Source organism: Malania oleifera, chromosome 8 (genome assembly GCF_029873635.1).
Source record: "Malania oleifera isolate guangnan ecotype guangnan chromosome 8, ASM2987363v1, whole genome shotgun sequence".
Taxonomy (NCBI): domain Eukaryota; kingdom Viridiplantae; phylum Streptophyta; class Magnoliopsida; order Santalales; family Ximeniaceae; genus Malania; species Malania oleifera.
The window spans coordinates 38,432,990-38,456,363 of NC_080424.1; positions in this window are offsets into that span (position 1 = coordinate 38,432,990).

Sequence of the window (23,374 nt, forward strand, 5' to 3'; positions counted from 1 at the left end):
TAAATTATTTTAAAAAAAATTAGGAATGTAAAGAATATGGCTAGGAAGAAGGAAAAGTATTTTAACAAACAAGTAATTAATTTGTTTCTTTTAGCTGAGCAATTTAACAAACACCTAGTGTCCAACATTCAGCATGGATTTTTTTTTTCCTCATGATTTTAGACCTTAAATTTGGATTATAAACAAAGCAATCTTCATATAAGTATTTCAAAAAACAAGTGGTTTGCATTGAGCTTAATTTGGGATTTCTACATGTCAATTTTGTTTCAATTCATGGAAAAAATATTTTCCTTTTTTCTACTTTTTCTGTGCATGACTTAGTATGTATATATAGCAAAGAATTCTATCTATTCTAGGCTATACTTAATTCTAAGCTATAATTAATATTGACCCTTATATTAAGGGATTTTCAACTATCTATTCTGATTACAATTTGAAATAAGCCTATAATCTCTCTAATGGTAACTCATGCCAACACTCCCCCTTAAGTTGGTGCATATAGGACTCTGATGCCCAACTTGTCAAGCGAGTCGTAAAAAATCTTGCTGCCTACAACTCTCGTAAGGATATCTTCCAGCTGATCTTCAGACTTAATAAAAGGAAATCAAATTATCTTAGTCTCAAGATTTTGATTGATGAAATTTTGATCCACCTCTATACGTTTGGTTCAGACATGTTGGACTGGATTGTGTGAAATATCAATGGCAGTTTTGGTATCATAGAATAGGTCCATCTCATTGCTTGGGGCAAATTCGATTTCTATCAACAATATTTTAAGCTAGAGAAGCTCATAAATACCCTTAGGCATCCCACGGAACTCAGCTTTAACACTTGCTGAAGCCACCACATTCAGCTTCTTACTTCCCCATGTAACAAGGTTTCCACTAACAAACATGAAGTATCCGGAGGTAGATTTTCTGTCCGATATATTCCCTGCCCAATCTGTATTTGTATATCCCAAAACTTTTAGGTGATTATTTTTCGAGAACATAAGCCCTTTTCCTGGAGAGGATTTTTGGTAATGAAGAATTCTGATCACTGCATCCATGTGATCCTTACTTGGACAATGCGTGAATTGACTAACTACCCTTACTGCATAAGCGATATCAGGGTGAGAATGTGAGAGATAAATAAGGTTCCCAACCAATTTATGGTATCTCTCTTTGTTTGTTGACACTTGATTCAAATAGACTCCAATTTTGTGGTGTTGGACAATTGGCGTGTCAGTAGGCTTACACTCCAGTATTCCTACCTATGATAGTAAATCTAGGACATATTTTTGTTGGGAAAGAAACATACCTTGCTTCGATCTAGAAAATTTAATACCTAGAAAATATTTAAGTCCTCCTAAATTCTTCATTTTGAATTTAGACGCCAAATGTTCTTAGAGTCTTGAGATTTCATCTGGATCATTTCCTATAATAATCATGTCATCTACATAGATTATTAATGCTGTTACCTTGCCATGTTGGTGCTTTAAAAATAGTGTATGGTCTGAGTTGCTTTGTTGAAAGCCATATTTCTTCATTACCAAGCTGATTCACTCGAAGCACGCTCTAGGTGACTATTTCAATCCATATAGTGCTCTCTATAATTTGCACACCACTTTATTCTCAAAAGTTGCTGTGTAGCTTGGTGGAACATCCATGTAGACTTCCTCTTCAAGGTCACCATAAAGGAATACATTCTGTACATCAAATTGGTGCAATGGCCATTTGAGATTCACTGCGAGGGATAGCAGCACCCTAACCGTGTTCAGTTTTGCATTGGTGAGAAAGTTTCTTTACAGTCTACACCATATGTCTACGTGTAGCCCTTTTCTACTAGCCTTGCTTTGTATTTGTTAATTAAGCCATCTTGTAGAGACCCGAATAATTATCGTAATTTAATAATAGGAGGAGAAGAGGGAAAAGGAATTAAAGAAGGTAATTATGCAGGGTCTCGTTGACGAACACAGGGGATTCGTTGACGAGAACACAGAAGGGGCTCGTCGACGGGGACGTGTCTCGTCGACGAGAAGATACCAAGAGGATGTATCGCAATTCTTAATTTCGTTGACGAGGAGTAAGCATCCATCAACGAATTTCCTTCTTGACCTTGTCGACGAAGGCTAGTGTATAAAGAGGCCTAAACTTCATTTTTTGGCCGAAACTCATGCGCAAATCCCTCTCTCTCTCTCTCTCTCTCTCTCTCTCTCTCTCTCTCTCTCTCTCTCTCTCTCTCTCTCTTTTCTCTCCTCAATTCGTCCCTCCTCTTTTCTCTCTAAGATTTCGGGCCAAATTCTCACCGGTTCGACGATCTGAAGCCACCACAACACTCCTTGGGAAGTTCTCTACAAATCTGCTGGAGTGGATCGTCGGTGGGGCTACCTTGGAATTCATCCTAAATTCAAGGTAAGACTTTTTATTCGGAATTTGATTTTTTTATAGTTATAGGAAATGTTGTACACTGAAAAATACTGAAGTTTAGTTATAAGAGATGTTATTTTTAGGGTGTTGAGCAGGGAACCCTGCGGGTGTAGGACTAAAATTTCATAAGGGCTTTTTCAATTGTCAAGTAAAGGAATAAACTAAAACAGTAATTTTTCATGAAAATTATTATTAAATTATTAGTAGATTTATGTTCAGAAAACATGTATTATATCTGAGTATTTTTGAGTAAATGCATATTTGGGAAAATACTGCTGTTGCACTAGAATGTATGTTTTTAGTATAAAATACTAGAAAATATGATTTCACAGTCGAATGTATGGTTTTATTCAGCATTTTGTGGCATGAATATTATTTTATGCAAATTATATCATTTTAAGGTAATTTTACAGATAAAGTATATATCAGTGATTTTTAGGAATGATGGAATAATGCATTACATTATGATTTTAGAATACATGATAAATAATATATTTATTCAGATCAATATGTATGAAATGTTCGGTACAAGGCCATGATTGATAGTCGGCGCTAGGCCGTGTATTATGTATGATTTCGGTGCAAGGTCCTATTTATGAATGATTTCGATGCAAGGCCACAGATATGAAAGTAATCGATGCAAGGTTGCATTTATTTATGTTATTACAGAAAATGCTATCAATGTATTTACGTTAAACAATATATTATATGTTATTAGAACGCAGATGATAGTTCAGTTCAATTTCAGGAGCACGGTCCCGTAGCTATACAGTTCAAATTATTACAGTTCAGACTTGTGCTAACCGCCCTGACAAGTAGAGGGGGTGGGAGATGGATAGTCAATGTGACTTTTAGTATAGAGGTTTAAACGTCCACCTGGCAGTCCGGACCAGGTTGTGGCTGGTCCATCGTACTTACAGACATTTTTGACTCGACAGTGGTCGGTCAGCCATTGTCGGGTCTCGCCTTCGGGCTGCACAACCCATCAGGGGGGGTAATACATGACATCAACTAGCTATACATCTTGGGTAAATTTTAGTATTATTAGTTATATCAGACAATTCATGAACAATATGATTTATGAGAATTATGAAATTATATGTTTACTCAGCTATGTTATGATCTATGTTTTCTAGTACGTGACTTTATACCTACTATAGCCTTAAATATTCATGTTACCATATAGTTGTATTTAGTTTATTTTTCCTTACTGAGAGATGTCTCACCCCAGCTTAAATAATTTTCAGGAAACCCAGAAAGACCGGCGGATCGAGGTCGCCGTTGAGTTAGTTGTGTTACCCCGCTAGGAGGGTAAGTTTTGAACTAAGATCAGGAGATTTTTGTTGTGGGATCCTAGATATATTTTTGGATGTTTTGGGAATTGTATATAAACACAGTATTATTGTGGATTGTAGTTAACTCTGGTATTATACACTATATGGTTAGGGGAATGTAATTTATTTTACTACTGCTTAGGTTTCTGCTGTGCATGAGAGGTGTGTCCTCGTTACTCACGGGCTCGGCTTGACTATATTATATGTGATTTATTATGTAGTCAATTAAGCAGGTCGTTATAGTTTGGTATCAGAACCTAGGATGCTAGGTTCTGTAGATTCTAGAATGCAGCAGTAATGATACTAGAGAATAGGGTAAGGGAATTTATGGTTTGGTTTTGTAGTCTAGATGCAAGACTTCCGCTATGGTTTGTGTGATTTTCCTGGGGTGACGATTTCAGGAAAGCCATGGTAAACTATCGTCGGGTTAGGTATCTAAGTTGCAGGATTGAACCTTGAATCCAGATCAGGGAAGAAGGATTAGTTTAAGATGTAATATATTAATTAGATGACAAGATCCTAAGTTAAGTTTATTGTTTTTCAAGATGGACCCTGGAGGCAGTAGCGCCCATACTAGTGGTAATGAGGGTGCTGGGCCCTCAGGCGCTGTAGGTGGTAATTTAGATGCAGTATTGCGTAACGTGGCTCAACAAGTCATGGCTGAAATTGTCAGGAATTCCAGAGAGCTGGGTGGTTCATTTGCAGGCCACGACAGCTCGATTAAGAAGTTCATTAAGATGAATCCTTCGGCTTTCTCAAGATGCTATAGTATACTGAGGATCAGAGGGTGTTGTTCGCTGCGTATAAACTGACTGGAGAGGTCGAGAGATGGTGGACGACTGCGAAACTCCTAGAGCAGTAGAGGACAGTACCTATGGAGATGACATGGGAGCGATTTAAGAAAATATTTTTCAATAGGTATTTTCCAGCCTAGTCCAGGGAAGTTAGGATTGAGGAGTTCTTGAATCTAAAGTAGGGACAGCAGACAGTGCATGTAACGCCCCAACCTGGGTTTGTTAGGGAGCACTACGTCTCTTCTCCTCCACCTGGACCAGACAATAGGGGGGCAGGCCTTATCAGACTAATGACTGGCCCAACAAACCAACACGTCTCCTTTTCAGTGTGTTTTGTCCTCACTCACACACTTCCTGAGAAAACTTCTCTGGTGGTCACCCATCCCAGGATTGTTTCAAGCTAAGCACACTTAACTATAGAGTTCTTATGAGAAAACTCCCGAAAAGAAAGGTGCACCTTATTGATATGGGTAGTAACATCTAATCCTTTTAAGTCTTTCATCCATGGGGTATCACATTCTCCCCCACTTATAGAACATAACGTCCTCATTGCGAACCCACATTTCCAAACCCAGGCGATGTGAATCTCATCACACTTCCAGCTAGGTGTTGGCTCTAATGCCAAGCTGTAACGCCCCGAACCCCGAAATGGGACCCAAGGGTGAAAATGTAACTAACTTGTCCCTGTATCTGATAAAACATCCAAAGATACAGTACAATGGATGAGGGTCCGACCCCATAGGGTTCCCACGCACCCTAAACACATCCAACCACAATTATATACTTAGCGGAAAAAAGTTATCTATATACACACATATGTAGTACCATACCAGAGTCTATACAAGAGCAGAACATGACTCTATCAAAACGTACAAACGGGTGCCCAAATACAACTCAAAACGGCAACCCAACAAAAATACAGTCCTAGCACTTACCCAAGTGCTAAACGCAGTACACTGGCCACTACGCTCCCTACACCAGGATGCTAGTTCCAGTTACTCGAAGGACCTGTAAAAATGTACGTACAGCAGGGGTGAGACACCTCTAAGTAAGGAAGAACACAGGTTATATCAATGTGTGACATTTGAGTGTTATCGTGATGCAACATACGCGCAGTTGAATGCAATCCAGTACTAATTCACACAGTGCATACACGCACACACACACATGATTAGAAACCTGGTGTCGTAACACCCTTTGGCTTGAAGCAGGTCTGCGACATCCGACGTTGGCCCGACTAACCCGCGAAGCACGGCGCCATCGACACATGGCTAGTCCTGGACTCCCATGGCATCGTACCGACGCTAGCTGGTGGATCCACACCCTTCGGCCTGATCTGCCGGTATAGGCTCACGCCCTCGGATATAGAGCTGGACACTCTTGCCTACGTGGCAGGCGATAAACACACGCCCTCGGATATAAGGCCGGACACTCTCAGTACCTGGAATCATTTTGGAACCCAGTTCCTACTAGCACTTCAACATAGCATACACACATGCATGCTCATATAACCAAACAAACCACACCCATTTGGTAATCTAAATCATGGTTTTTCAAAAAAATATAGTTTAAACAAGTCAAGACATGACCATCCCAATATCACAGTATAAATCAACATATACTCGGTTTTCAACCAAAACCAGGGATGCAGCCCGTTGCCTCCTTTTTCCCAAAACTGTAATAGTGAAAAACCCATAGTTTTCCTCATTAGATCCCCCAAATGAGTAGCCAAAACACACATGGGACTGTGGACTACAGTTCCACCGAGTTTGATTTCAAAAATAACCAATATAAACATAGTTCCCCTTAACTTTTCCCTGAATAACAAATCTCGAACTCCAAGGCCCCTAAATAGCGAATCGAGTTCCAAAACCTACAAATCACAATACAGAATATGTTCACAAGACAGTTACCTACAAAACTACCAGATCAGAAATGAAAATTGAGCCTTACCTCGATTTTTCGCCAAAACCTGAAAATCTCTGAAACGAGATTTCAATCCATAGAAATTGTAGAGAATCCTTCCACGATCCTCGTGGTAACTTCAGATTTCTGATTCAATCAACGATCGATGAAGAAATCTAGAGAGAGAGAGAGAGAGAGTAGGGAGAGGTTTAGAGAGAGAGATAGAATTGAGTTTTCTTAGTGAGGAAGTAAAGGAAAATCCTATTTATAACCCTTTGACCCAGCCCAATTCGTCGACGAAATGGTGCCTTCGTCGACGAATCTTTCACTGATTTCGTTGACAAATTGGTGGCCTCGTTGACGAATCTGGGATCTTCGATTTTTCCGAGACCCCTCGGCTTCTCCTCGTCGACGAATCTTTGAATTCGTCGACGAGAAGAACTTAGGCCTTGTCGACGAAATCTGGCTTCGTCGCCGAAATATGCCAAATTCCCAATTTGTCCCTCTCCTTAAATATTTAACCCATTTATCACGATTCGGGTTCTTACAATAATCTCCCCTCCTTACAAAAATTTCGTCCTCGAAATTTGTCATCTCTTATTCACAAAGTCATATCCGGAATAGTCACATATGAACTATCAACAAGAAATTGGCGACAACTACAACGCAGTCCCATCATACATATACACATACATACCCTCACTTATGGCGAAGGAATACCGTGGTTACATATACAACGGTCTCAGGAGTTCACAATATACACACTCTCGACGACTAACTACCTATCCAAACCCATAGTAGGATCATGTACCAGTGCTTATAACAACTGTGGATACTTCTGGCGTATTTTTGTTTCCAGTTCCCAAGAAGCCTCCTCAACCTCGTGGTTTCGCCATAATACCTTCACTAACGGTATCTCTTTGGTACGAAGCTTCTGAACTTTACGATCCAGAACCTGAACAGGTATCTCCTCATACGCTAAAGTATCCCCGATATCCAACTCATAATAACTAATAACATGTGAAGGATCCAACACGTACCTCCTCAACATGGATACGTGAAACACATCGTGGACCCTTGAATGTGCTGGAGGTAATGCAACTCTGTAGGCTACCAGACCCACTCGCTCAAGTACCTCGAATGGTCCGATATACCTCGGGCTCAACTTGCCCTTCCTCCTAAATCTCATCACCCCTTTCATCGGAGCGATATGTAGAAATACCTTAGCTCCCACTTCGAACTCTAACTAACAGTGGCGAACATCTGCATAAATCTTCTGCCGACTCTGAGATGATCTAATCCTCTCCCGGATCAAACCCACCTTCTCCGACGCCTGTTGCACAAGTTCAGGTCCTAACACTTGACGTTCACCAACCTCATCCCAACATAAAGGAGATCGACACCTCCGTCCATACAAAGCCTCAAACAGTGCCATCCCGATACTAGATTGGAAGCTGTTGTTATAAGCGAACTCTACAAGTGGCATAAACCGTATCCAGCTACCACCAAAGTCTAACACACACGCTCGCAACATATCTTCCAATATCTGTATCGTCCTTTCCGAATGTCTATCAGTGTGGGGGTGGAACGCTGTACTGAAAGTAAGCTTCATCCCCAATGCCTCCTGCAAGCTCATCCAGAATCAAGAAGTAAACCTCAGATCCCGATCTGATACTATGGACACCGATACTTCGTGCATTCTCACAATCTCATGCATGTACAAATCTGCTAGCCTACTTAAAGGATAGCCAACTTTCATCGATATGAAATGGGCAGATTTCGTCAATCTATCTACGATCACCCAGATAGCATTCTGCCCCTGAAGCATTGGTGGCAATTCGGTCAAAAAATCCAGGGAAATATGCTCCCATTTCCACACCGAAATAGACAAAGGCTGTAATGGCCCTGCCGGCCTCTGATGTTCAGCTTTCACCTGTTGACATGTTAGATGCTACTCCACGAACTGAGCAATCTGCCTCTTCATACCAAACCATCAGAAGGTCTCGCGCAAGTCTCGATACATCTTCGTACTACCAGGATGTACTGTATATATAGAACGATGTGCCTCCTCTAGAATCGTCCTCCTGATCTCATCATCGTTCGGAACACATAGTCTGGTCCCAAACCTTAACACACCTCCCTCAAAGATGTTAAACTCTATAGCCAGTTCCTGCTGTACCTTTTCCATAACCTTTGCCAACTCTGTATCACTAGCCTGTGCGGCCTTTATACCCTCAAACAAGGTCGGTTGGACCACCAAACCAGTAAGATAAGCCTGATGATCACCAACCACCAACTGTATACCTGAGCTTTCCAAATCTCATCTGATGTGATACTGAGTTACAATCATAGATACAGTCGTAGGCCATGACTTCCAACTCAACGCATCAGCTACCACATGAGCCTTCCCTGAGTGATAACTGATCGTTCAATTGTAGTCCTTGATCAACTCTAGCCACCGCCTCTGCCTCATATCCAACTCGTTTTGCGTGAAGAAATATCTAAGGCTCTTATGATTAGTAAAGATCTCACACTGCACCCCGTACAGATAGTGTTTCCAGATCTTTAGTGCATATACAATAGTAGCCAATTCCAGATCATGCGTAGGGTAATTCTGCTCATATTCCTTCAGTTGTCGAGACGCATAAGCTACTACCTTACCCTGCTACATAAGCACACATCCCAGACCTTTCAAAGATGCGTCGCTATAAATCACAAACCCACCATCCCCCGAAGGAATGGTTAATACTGGAGCGGTAACCAGTTGGTGCTTCAAAAGCACTGCTCGCAATCACTAGTCCACTCAAACTGAACTCCTTTCCTAGTCAATCGTGTCAGAGGTCCAGACAGTTTAGAGAAGCCCTCTACGAATCGACGATAGTAACCTGCCAGTCCCAGAAAACTCCGAACCTCCTGCACATTCTTTAGCCTTACCCAGTCGATCACAACCTCAATCTTGCTAGGATCAACTGATATACCATCCCCAGTATCCACATGGCCTAAGAACGCAATCTGACTCAACTAGAATTCACACTTCTTCAGCTTAGCATAAAACTTCTTCTCCTGTAGAATCTGTAATACTAACCTCAAATGCTCCTCATGCTCTTCCGAACTCCTCAAGTATACCATAATGTCATCAATGAACACCACCACGAACCGATTCAGGTACTCATGGAAAACCCTGTTCATCAGATCCATGAATACCGCCGGTGCATTCGTCAACCCAAGTGGCATGACTAAGAACTCATAATGGCCATATCTGGTCTGGAAAGCAGTCTTCGCTACATCCTCTACTCTAATCCTCACCTGATGATACCCTAACCGCAATTTGATCTTTGAAAAGACCCGTGTTCCCTGCAACTGGTCAAAAAGATCATTTATACGAGGTAAAGAATAGCGATTCTTCACAGTTACCTTGTTAATCTCACGGTAATCAATGCATATACGCATCGACCCGTCCTTCTTCTTCATAAACAGTACTGGAGCTCCCCAGGGTGAAACACTAGGTCGAATGAATCCCCTGTCCAGTAATTCCTGTAACTGCTCCTTCAACTCCTAAAGTTTCGCTGGAGCCATCCGATACAGAGCTTTAGAGATTGGTGCCTTATCGGGTAGCAACTCTATCGCAAACTCTACCTCACGATCTAGAGGTAAACCAGGTAGATCATCTGGAAACACATTCGGGAACTCGCTGACTACCTGAATGTCCTCGAGTCTCAACTCATCCCGCGGTGATTCCTTCATACAAGCTAGGTACCCCTGACATCCATCCAAGAGTAGCCTCCTCGCCTGTAGTTTCGATAGAATCTGTGGCATTGAATGCACACACGATCCCACTAATTTCGTACTCATACTCCCCAGGAGGTTTGAAAACTACCACCATCCTACGACAGTCGATTACAGCATAACTGGAGAATAATCAATCCATCCCCAGAATGATATCAAACCCCGATATGTTGTATACCATAAGATTCACTGGTAGCAGCTTCTCCTGAATTTTCATTGGGCAGTCTACCAACATATTCCTATAGAAAGATACACTCCCAGATGGCGTAGTAACAAATAACGCCTCATTCATGTCTCGGGTCTCAAACCCACACCGTCCCACAAAATTCACAAATACAAATGAATGGGTTGCACCCGAATCAAACAAAACAAAAGCTTTATTCAAAAGCAATAACAAGGTACCTGTCACTATGTTACCTGCATGCTCAGCGTCCACTGGAGTAAGAGAGTATACTCTAGCTTGAGCTGTATCCGCCTGAACGGTCCCCCGAGGTATTTAATTGCTCCCTCTGTTCCCACTGAATGTAGGCACATCTCGCCTCGGTGCTTAAAAATCACGAGCCATGTGACCTGGTTGGCCACAGTTGTAGCAATTACTTTCAAATAACAGACACTCACCCTCGTGCCGCCTGTGGCATCTGATACAACGACCACTAGTCTGGCTCATCTGAGAATCCTGTCACACGGTATTTTGATGGTAGCCCGAGCTCTTGTTCCTTTTCTTCGACGATCCTGACGAGATCCTATCTAAGAACTAGATGGTATAATCCTCTTCCTCGATTCTTGATTCGCCTTGTCCTCTCAGATACCAGTCTCAATCACTGTGGCTTTATCAACCAATACCGAGAACTCACGGATCTGAAGCATACCCACCAATATGTGGATATCCTTCCTCAAACCCTTCTCGAACCTCCGAGTCTTTTCATAATCACTCGAGATCATACATGGTGCAAAGCAGGACAGCTCTATGTATTGAGCTGCATACCCTTGCACCGTCAAACTCCCCTGAGTTAGCATAGAAAACTCATCTGCCTTCACATCACGTACAGAAGACGAAAAGTATCTATCGAAGAACACTTCCTTGAATTGGCTCCACGTCATCTCCTCTAAATCGGCTCTCTGCTTCTCTAGAAGACTTATCGCAGTCCACCATCGACCCGCCTCCCCAGACAGCTAGAAAGTAGTATAGAGGACTCGCTGCCTATCCGTGCAGTGCAAAACTCCTAAAATCCTCTCAGTCTTCTCCATCCAGTCTTTTGCTGTCATTGGGTCAGGTCCTCTAGAGAATGTCGGAGGATGCATGCGTGTGAACCTCTCAATGGTGCACCCCGCAGTAGTAGGAGAGCGCTCGCGTCTCCTCACACTTTGTCTGATCTCCTATAATACCTACCTCGTCAAACCTCGAGGCACAGAAGGATACTCATCACTCGCAGTCTCCTTAGAGCCACTTCCTAGGTTATTATCCTTGGGCTTCATTCTACAGCACAATAAGAATCTATCAGTATCCCTACAACACATACAGTTAACACAATGATCTATACTAATCGTGTTAACTACTCCCTGCCAGGTCTAGGTTTGTCCTATCACACCGACACGAAAGTCATCAATGATCTGCCTTACTTTTACTGGAATCATCATCCTAGGAAAAACACGGAATACCGTCGATAAATCCCGGTCTAGAAACCAAACAACCCTCAACCAACTCTACCCATATCCACATCCTATACTCTGGTATGTACTCATAACTAAGCCTAACTAAGTCTACAAGATCTAGTAACCTGGTTCGCTCTAATACCAAGCTGTAACGCCCTAACCTGGGTCTTCCAGGGAGCACTACGTCTCTCTTCCTCCACCTGGACCAGATAATAGGGGACGGGCTTTATTAGACTAATGATTGGCCCCACAAACCAACATGTTTCCTTTTCAGTGTGTTTTGTCCTCACTCACACACTTCCTGAGAAAACTTCCAAGGTGGTCACCCATCCCAAGATTGCTCCAAGCCAAGCATGCTTAACTATGGAGTTCTTATGGGAAAGCTCCCGAAAAGAAAGGTGCACCTTGTTGATATGGGTAGTAATATCTAATCCTTTTAAGTCATTCATCCATGGGGTATCACAGTGCAGCAGTACGCAATGAGGTTTATTGAACTATCTTGCTTTGCCCTATACATTATTCTAGATGAGACTAAAAAGGTACGATAGTTTGAAAGAGGTTTTAGGAGAGAAATATATAAGCAGGTGTTAATACTGGAGTTGTAGGATTTTACTGAGTTGGAAGATAGGGCCACTATAGCATAAATTAGAGAGCAGTTGGAGGTTAAGGAGCAGAGACAGAGGAAGAGATCCATGCCGTCTGGTTCCTAGCCTGGGTCTAGTCGTGGTTCGTGGAAGAGAGGTGGCTACTACAGAGACTAGAGGTAGGAGACAGAGAATCGTGGTTTTCAAGGTATGCAGCCACTTCCAGCTTGGTCGACTTGTGGGAAGAGGCACCCAGGGGAGTGTCGCGTCGGGCGAGGTATTTGCTACTGGTGTGGGGAGCCAGGGCATGTGATGAGAGATTGTTAGGCTCAGATTGGTGCTGCTTCCGCTCCTATACCTACTCAAGGAGGCTATCAGACGCCATGTAGAGGTCAGTAGAGGAATATGGCTCCAGCCAGGGTTTTTGCTTTGACGCCGGGTGATGCTAAGACAGCCGGCGATGTGGTGACAGGTATGGTTAATATGTTTTTATTTAAATTTATTGCATTATTTGACTTAGGGGCCACACACTAGTTTGTGTCTATGGGGTGTATTAAATTATGTGGGGCAGAAACACAATTATTAGACGTTGAACTGATAGTGACTGCACCAACCGAGTTAGGTGTAGTAAGGTGCTTCGTGGCTGTCCAGTTGGTATTCAGGGGAGAATTTTATCTGCTGATTTGATAGTGCTGGACATGCATGAGTTTGATGTCATATTCGGCATGAATTGGCTAGCATCTAACTTTGCCAGTATACATTGCCATTCGAGCGAAGTGATATTCAGACCCGCAGGAAGATCAGAATTCAGATTTATAGGGTCACGAGTGCAATCTCTACCTCAGATGGTTTCAGCTGTTTAGGTGAGGAGACTGCTCCTGAGTAGTTGTCAGGGATTTGTAGCCTTTGTGAAAGAAAGATTAAGGAATGAATTGAAACTCGCTAGTACGCTAGTAGTGAAAGAATTTACAGATGTTTTTCCAGATGAATTACCAGGTTTGCCACCTGATCGTGTGGTAGATTTTCTTATTGATCTACTTCCAGGTACAATGTCGATCTCTAAAGTACCTTACCGAATGGCGCCAACAGAGTTGACAGAATTAAAGAATTAGTTGCAGTATTTGCTTGATGAGGGTTCTCTATGGGGAGCTCTAGTATTATTTGTGAAGAAGAAATACGGGTCCATGAGGAAGTGTATAGATTATAGGAAAATTAACAAAATGACAATCAAGAACAAGTATCCTCCTATACCCCGTATAGATGATCTATTTGACCAGCTCCAAGGTACACGAGTGTTTTCTAAGATTGATCTCAGATTAGGCTACATTCAAGTAAAGGTAAGGGCAGAAGATGTATCGAAGACAACCTTTAGGACTAGGTATGGGCATTACGAGTTTCTTGTTATGCCGTTTGGTCTGACGAATGCTCCTATAGTATTTATAAATTTGATGAATAGGATATTCCATCCATATTTAGACCAGTTTGTTGTCATTTTTATGGATGATATATTGGTCTATTTAAGGAGCTATGAGGAGCATGAGATACGTTTAAGGCAAGTTTTACAGATACACAGGGAAAAGAAGTTGTATGCCAAATTCAGTAAATGTGAGTTCTGGCTCGAGAAAGTTGGGTTTTTGGGGCACATTATCTCAGGGGACAAAATTTTTGTGGATCTCAGTAAAATTGATGCGGTAGTGAATCGAGCTAGATCGAGGAACATCCAGGAGATCAGAAGTTTCTTGAGTTTAGCTAATTATTACCGTCATTTCGTCGAGGGATTCTCAACGTTATCAAGGCCTTTGACACGATTGATTAGGAAGAATGTCAGATTTGAATGGGACGACAGCTGTGAGCAGAGTTTTTAAGAATTGAAGCAAAGTCTAGTCACAGTACCAGTACTGGTCATCCCATCAGGGGGTGAAGGTTATGTTATCTACAGTGATGCTTCCTTGAAGGGACTTGGTTGTGTATTGATGCAGCATGACAGAGTAGTAGCGTATGCTTCTAGGCAGTTGAAAGAGTATGAGAAGAACTACCCTACCCATGATCTTGAATTGGCTGCAGTAATACATGCATTGAAAATTTGGAGGCATTACCTGTATGGCGAGCGATGTGAAATTTTCTCCTACCATAAGAGTTTAAAGTACTTCTTCACTTAGAAGGAATTGAATATGAGACAGAGAAGGTGGTTGGAGCTAATTAAAGATTTCGATTGCACTATCAGTTACCACCCAGGAAAAGCAAACGTGGTAGTTGATGCACTAAGCACGAAGTCTATGGGATCAGCGTTGGCAGCTATGGAGATTCAGTATCCGATCATAATGGATCTGGAGAGACTCGGCATAAAATTAGTTGAAAGTCACCCTCAAGCATGTATTACTAGTTCAGTGGTGCAACCTACTATACAGGAAAGGATTAAAGTTGCTCCAAAAGACGATCCAGAATTAGAAGAGGTGATGGTCAAAGTACAGACTAGACAGGGAGAGGAATTTTGCTTTGCAGATGATGGAGCCCTGCGATTCCATTCTAGATTGTGTGTTCTTGCTGATGCTAATATCAAGAAGACCATCCTAGAGGAGGCTCATAGATCTTTATACACAGTTTATCCTGGTAGTACGAAAATGTATAGGGATTTACGAGAATTTTATTGGTGGAGCGGTATGAAGAAAGAGATCGCTGAATATGTAGCATAGTGTTTGATGTGCCAGCAGGTAAAAGTTGAGCATCAGAGGACAACATGTCAGTTGCAGCCGTTATTTATTCAAAAGTGGAAGTGGGATCATATATCCATGGATTTTGTTTCAGGGCTGCCATCGGCATTGCATGACCAAAATGCAATTTGGGTGATTGTAGAACGGTTGACAAAGACCGCCCATATCCTATCGATCAAGATTAGCTATTCCCTTAACTGTTTGGCGGAGATTTATATTCAGGAGATAGTCCGTTCTCAAGGAGTGCCTGTATCTATAGTGTCAGATCGAGACCCGCATTTCACGTCACGTTTTTGGAGAAGTTTGTAAGAAGCTTTAGGGCCTCAGTTATCTTTTAGCATGACATTCCATCCCTAGTCACATAGGCAGATTGAGAGGACGATACAGATATTAGAAGATATGTTTCGAGCATGTGTGCTAGACTTTGGGGGTAGTTGGACTTAGTTCATCCCGCTGTTAGAGTTTGTGTATAATAACAATTATCAGGCTAGCATTGGTATGACATCGTTTGAGGCACTGTACAATAGGAGATGTCGTTCTCCTTTATATTGGGATGAGATGGGTGAGCGGCGAGTTGTGGGACCAGAGTTAGTGCAGCAAGCATACGATAAGGTTTGGCTCATTAGAGATAGAATCAATGCAGCTCAGAACCGACATAAGAGTTACGCCGATAATCGCCGCAGGAAATTGGAATTTGATATTGGTGACCATGTATTTTTAAAAATAACTCCGTTAAAAGGGGTTATGATATTTGGAAGGAAAGGAAAACTTAGCCCTAGGTTCATCGGTCCATTTGAGATTCTAGAGAAAGTGGGGCCGGTTGCCTACAGGTTAGCTTTACCACCTGTATTGTCCAGGATACACGACGTATTTCATGTTTCCATGTTGAGAAAATGCGTCCCAGACCGTTCTCATGTAATCAGTTATGGTGAACTAGAACTTAGTGATTCACTAGTTTATGAGGAGATACTAGTACAAATTCTGAATAGAAGAGAACATGAATTGCGTAATATGAAGATGCCTCTGGTAAATGTTTTGTGGAGAAATCATGTAGTAGAAGAGGCTTCTTGGGAGCTCGAGGAACAGATAAGATGAAAATACCCGCAATTATTCCAAGAAGTTTAATTATAACCGGGTAAAGTATAGATAGTTATGCAATGTTTCTTTTGCAGGTACTTGTTGTAACTTAGTTAGTAAATAATATTTTAGTTTTGGGGGAATTTTATTTTATATATGTAATCTCCAAGAACTTGGATTGTAACCAAGGTATTCCTCCGCCATAAGTGAGGGTAAGTAATAAAATAAGTAGACTATTTATTTTTAAAGGAATGATGAATCATATGAATAGTAAATTTCGAGGAAGAAATTTTATTAGGAGGGGAGAATGTAGAGACCCTAATAATTATCGTAATTTAATAATAGGAGGAGGAGAGGGAAAAGGAATTAAAGAAGGAAATTATACAGGGTCTTGTCGACGAACACAGGGGATTCGTTGACGAGAACACAGAAGGGGCTCGTTGACAGGGACGTATCTCGTCGACGAGAAGATACCAAGAGGATGTATCACAGTTCTGAATTTCGTCGACGAGGAGTAAGCATCCATTGACGAATTTCCTTCTTGACCTCGTTGACGAAGTGACGTGGCTCGTCGATGAAGGCTAGTGTATAAATAGGCCTAAACTTCTTTTTTTAGCCGAAACTCACGCGTAAATCCCTCTCTCTCTCTCTCTCTTCAATTCGTCCCTCCTCCGTTATCTCTAAGATTTCAGGCCAGATTCTCGCTGGTTTGACAATCTGAAGCCACCATGACACTCTTAGGGAAGTTCTCTACAAATCTACTGGAGTGGATCGTCGGTGGGGCTACCTTGGAATTCATCCTAAATTCAAGGTAAGACTTTTTATTAAGAATTTGGTTTTTTTATAGTTGTAGAAAATATTGTACATGGAAAAATACTAAAGTTTAGTTATGAGAGATGTTGTTTTCAGGGTGTTGAACGGGGAATCCTGCGGGTGCAGGATTAGAATTTCATAAGGGCTTTTTCGGTTGTCAAGTAAGAGAATAAACTAAAGAAATAATTTTCCATGAAAATTATTATTAAATTATTAGCAGATTTATGATCAAAAAGCATGTATTATATCTAAGTATTTTTGAGTAAATGCATATTTAGGAAAGTACTGTTGTCACACTGGAATGCATGTTTTTAATATAAATTGTTAGGAAATATGATTTCAGAGTAGAATGTATGGTTTTATTTAGCATTGTGTGGCATGAATATTATTTTATGCAAATTATATCATGTTATGGTAATTTTACAGATAAAGTATATATCAGTGATTTTTAGGAATTATGAAATAATACAGTACATTATGATTTTAGAATATATGATAAATAATATATTTATTCAGATCAATATGTATGAAATGTTCGGCGCAAGTCCGTGATTGATAGCCGACACAAGGTCGTGTATTATATATGATTTCAGCGCAAGACCGTGTTTATGAATGATTTCGGCGCAAGGCTACAGATATGATAGTAATCGGCACAAGGTCGCATTTATTTATGTTATTACAGAAAATGCTATCAATCTATTTACGTTAAATAGTATATTATCATGTATTATATGTTATCAGAACCTAGATGATAGTTCAGTTTAGTTTCAGGAGCACAGTACTATAACTATACAGTTCAGATTATTACAGTTCAGACTTGTGCTAACCGCCCCTGCAAGTAGAGGGGGTGGGAGATGGATAGTCGATGTGGCTTTCAGTGTAGAGTTGTAGACGTCCACCTGGGAATCCGGACCAGGGTGTGGCGGACTCATCGTACTTACAAACATTTTTGACTTGACAGTGGTTGGCTAGCCATTGTCAGGTCCTGCCTTCGGACTGCACAACCCGTCTTGGGAGGTAATACATGATATCAGCTAGTTATACATATTCAGTAAATTTCAGTATTATTAGTTATATCAGACAATTCATGAACAGTATGATTTATGAGAATTATGAAATTATATATTTACTCAACTATGTTATGATCAATGTTTTCTAGTATGTGAAATGTACTGTATACCTACTATAGCATTAAATATTCATGTTGCCACACAATTGTATTTAGTTTATTTTCCCTTACTGAGAGGTGTCTCACCTTAGCTTAAATAATTTTCAGGAAACCCAGAAAGACCAGCGGATCGAGGCTGCAATTGAGTTAGTTGTGCTAACCTGCTAGGAGGGTAAGTTTTGAATTAGGATCAGGAGATTTTTGTTGTGGGATCCTAGATATATTTTTGGATGTTTTGGGGATTGTACACAAACACAGTATTTTTGTGGATTGTAGTTAACTCTGGTATTATGCACTATATGGTTTGGTGAATGTAATTTATTTTACTACTGCTTAGGTTTCTGTTAAGTATGACAGGTGTGTCCCCGTTACCCATGGGTTTGGGTTGACTATATTATATGTGATTTATTATGTAGTAAGTTTCTTTACACACCTACTTTGTGTTTGATGGAGAACACCCATTTACACCCCACCGTCGTTTTTCCTTTGGGGTAAAGGAACAAAAGTCCACGTTTCATTTTTCAATAGTGCCTCAATTTCTTATTTCACAGCTTAAGTTCACTTAGAATCTGTTAGAGCTTCATGAATGTCGGTGGAAACACGACATGAGGAAAGTTCATGTATGAATGTCTGAAGTGGATTGGAAAGCCTTATTATGGACACATAGTTGGCAATTGGATACTTTGAACTTCGTTCTCCAATATCCAGAGAATATTTGTTTGGTGGTTTGCCATGATTATGCCTGAAAGGTAGATTACAGCCAACAGGGATATCTATATCATCAGAGTTTAGAGGTATAGTAGGAGAGGTTACCTCAAGGATATTCTCAGGAGATGGGTCTTCATGTACTGAGTCATGAGAGGGTTCTATTTCAGCTTCAGGTGGTGTAGATACTACTTTGGAACATGTATCATCTTTTGAAGACACACCTAGGTCTGAATTTGGCTCCTTATTGACTATGATTTTAGGGTCAGAAAGTATCGGCTAATTGAATCTTAACAAATTCAGCTGTTTATCACTAATCTCCCCTTGAAGAGGAGAATTGGGTAATGAAGAAAAGAAGAAGGATTCAAATTCTAGAAAAGTGACATCCATAGTCACATATGTGCGTTAGGTGATCGGATGATAACACTGGTACCCTTTTTGATGCACTTCATACCCCAAGAAAAGACATCTTATGGCACAAGGATCAAGCTTTATGCGCTGGTTCTTATGAAGGTGGACAAATGTGACACATCCAAAAATTCGAGGAGGAATCAGGAACATTTTAGGTGAGGAAACATAAGTTGATAGAGTCTGAAGTGGATTCTTTAAATTCAAAGCATTGGAGGGCATCCGATTGAGGAAATGCACGACCATGGCAACAACATCAACTCAATGCTTGTTAGGTACATGAGCTCCAAGTGTTAGAGCCCGAGCCGTTTCAAGGATATGTTGGTTTTTTATCTAGACCACACCATTTTTCTGAGGATTTTGTGGGCATGAGGTCTCATGAATAAGACCATGATGGTGGAAATAAGCGCAGAACTGGTGGTTAACATATTCACCATCATTATTGGAGCGAAGAATCTGAATCTACGTTGAGAATTGGGTTTGGACCATTGTATGAAAAGACTAAAATACACTTAGTACTTCCTCTTTATGTTTTAAAAATGAAGCCAAGTCATGCGAGTATAATTATCAACAAATATCATAAACCAATGGAAACCAGACATAGTTGAAACTGTTGAAAGACCCCAAACATCAGAGTGAATTAAAGGAAAATGAACATCAATTTTATTCATACACAAAGGGTATGTAGTTCTATGACTCTTAGGTAGAATGCAAGTGTCACATTTGAACTCCAATTTTGACCTATTGGAAAACAAAGTAGGAAATACATGTTTCATATAACCAAAAGACATATGTCCTAACTGACGATGCCAAAGCCAAAGTTTTCGCTTTTGTTTGTCAATCGAAGGATGCATGTGATGTGCACGACCCAAACTGAAATCCTCCACATAATATAGCCCCCCTCTTTCAGTACCACGCCTAATGATATCCTTGGTAAGAATATCCTGAATCAGACAAAAGGTAGGATACATGAGTACAACACAATTTAGGGTTGTGGTAACTTGACTAACATATAGCAACTAATGGGAAAGAGAGGGAACATGGAACAAGCAAAGTATGGGACAATGATAAAGTGGGTGATAGCTTCACTGTGCCAGCCCTTGTGACCAGAGAGAAAACCCCGTTGGCATTTACAATGCTAGTGCATCGTGGAGAGGAAATTTGTGTGAAATCAGCGACGTCAAAGGTCATGTGGTTAGTTGCTCCAGAGTCAAGTAGCCAGGCACTGTCATCCACATCTTGAAAAGAACTACAGAGAGCAGTACCATATTTACTTGGATTGGTGATGGGTAAATCTCCTTTAGAGGTCTCGACGTGAGGGGAGAGAGAAAGAGACTCAGTTCTGCTATGGCCATCGCAACCTTATCCGGTCCTCCATCACATCAGTCATTCCACCAATTGGGATACCCATGTAGTTTGAAGCAGGTGTCACAGGTATGTTTCAGATTACCATAATGGGAACACTTGGTTGCATCAGATAAGGCTCACGATGCGGACATACCTGAGTGTCAGTCTGACCATCGGTGGTCATAACAGTTTTCCGGACAGCTTCTCGACGAACATGAGCATGCGCCTATTCAATTGTGGGAAATGGGCGCATTTGTAGTACATCACTTCAAACCTTATCAAGCCGATCATCGATGTAGTCCAAGAAGACATATACTCGGTATTCTTGAAGCATGTCGTTGTAGTGTTGAATATCAGCAATGCATTCCATGGAGTTTGGACGATGGATATCAATTTCACGACATAATACGTGGAGGTCAGTAAAATATTTTTCAAGAGAACCACAGGCTTGTTTTAGGCGTGTCATATGCCACTGGAGGTCTATACTTAAGAAGTATCACTTCCATCAAATTAGGTAGTAGCAATAGAATCTCACACTTGATTCGCGGTCAGGAATCAAATAAAGTTGCTAAGCAGTGATGGCTCCATAGAATTGATCAGTCATCCCTTGTTAATTGCGTTGTTTGTGCGCCACTTTCGAAAGGATGGGTCGGTTTGTGGAGCTTGGTGGAAATTTCCATTGATGTATCCCAACTTATCTTTGCCAGAGATGTACATCTCAACCATGTGGGACCAAAGAGCATAGTTGGTGCCATCCAACTTGATGCCGATCGGAGGAGCGAAAGTTTTGGTGGTTTGATTCAGGGCCGAAGCCTTGGTTAAGACTTCTATCATTTTTTTGGTCAATTTAGTGATAATGGATGTTGGTTGGTGTTGGTTTTGGGGTTCAATGGTTTGATCGATCTTGCCTATAGCTGCCATGAGAAGCGATGAGGCGAAGGAAAAGAAAGAAGGGAAAAAAAGAGATCGGCTAGGTCAAGACAGATATGCCCAGAGAAGGGAGGTAGGGCATATGATCAGAACCTGCGCTGAAACCACATTTCAATTCATGGAAAAAATATTTTCATTTTTTTCTACTTTTTCTGTATATGACTTATTATGTATATATAGCAAAAAATTCTATTTATTCTAGGCTATAATTAAGATTGACCCTTCTATCAAGGGATTTACAACTATCTGTTCTGATTACAATTTGAAATAACCCTATAATCTCTCTAATGACAACTCATGCCAACAAATTTAGCACAGTAGAGCTTCCAAATTTGGGTCTTGCGTAGACAGGAAAGATGCGTCATCTCGCACATGGTTAACGGCATCGAGTTCCCTTGATCAACCAAGTTTTGCTTCTCTCTCCCGGCCACGTTCGCCCATCCAAACAACTAGCACAGGGACACGATTGAAGGGTAGGAATACTATAATTTTCCCCTAAGGACAATACTAGTCCTAAATTAAAAGGGTAGTGTCATAGAGTTTCTAGTGAAGCTGGGGCTTTGAGATAATAATTATTGGTATGTTTTAAGTTAATTTATGTAAGGCAAAAGCATGAATCTCAAGAATTTTGACAAAAAGAATAATAATTTTACCGAGGTTTTAAAAATTCTATAAACCCCCCTAAAATTTTATTTTAAGAAAGCTAATACCTCTATCTAACCTTATCTTTTTACTAATATAAAGAGATGTTTACGCCTTTTGAAAAATCTCAAGTGAGGTTATTAAAAGTTTTGAAGGCTAAATACCTATTTGTACTTTTTTCCCAAACCTCACGACAAGTTAAGGTTTTGAAATCTCAAGAAAATTTCTGTCTTTTTTGTAAAATTTAAGGAAAGTTAATTTCTTTTATCCGTTTGTATATCACAAATATTAGTTACTTAAGAAAAAAAGTTACATCCACATAAAATATTAAGACACTGTTTAGTTGTGGAAACAAATTATTATTATTTTTTAATTTTTAACTTTCTAAAAAAATATTAAAATTCTAGTTTATTTTTAGTTTTCAAAATTTTGCTTTAAAAAGGTACAAATTAAAGAATTTGTTTAATTATGTAAAACAATTTTGATTTAGATCTCAAAGTAATTACGAAAAAAGCACCTTATTTTCCAAATTTTATTTAAAGAATAAAAAGATGTTTTTCAATTTTCCTAACAAAATTTTTTTTTTAAGTATTTGAAAATTGAAAATAAAATGAAACTATTTTTCACAATTGAACAGTGTCAAAAAAATTATTATTTATTATTTTTATATAAATTCCACAAAACTAGAAACAAACTGACTTATTCTTATAATTTTCTGAAAATTTAAAAATAAAAAACAACTATTTTTTATTTTTTATTTTTTACAACAAAACATGCCCAACTCGCGCCTACTTCGAGAACCTACGTTTTAGTTTCACAACTCATTCTTCATGATTTCACTCTTAGCCCAAGATAACGCATTGGGTAGCATCATAAATATACTAATCATAGATCCAATTCAGCAATTAACTCCCCACAAATTTGCCTTTCCAAGGCTGTTGATTAAATTTGACCTCCCAACAGAGAAACCAAGTGGCAGGCACTTCAGAGATTACGCCCGGCAGAGAGCAGAATAGTAAGGCCAAACCCAAGTGTCAGCAAAGCTGTGAGTTTATATATTATCATTGCCCCAATGAAATTTCGACAATGTCCCAAAATACACAGGCGCC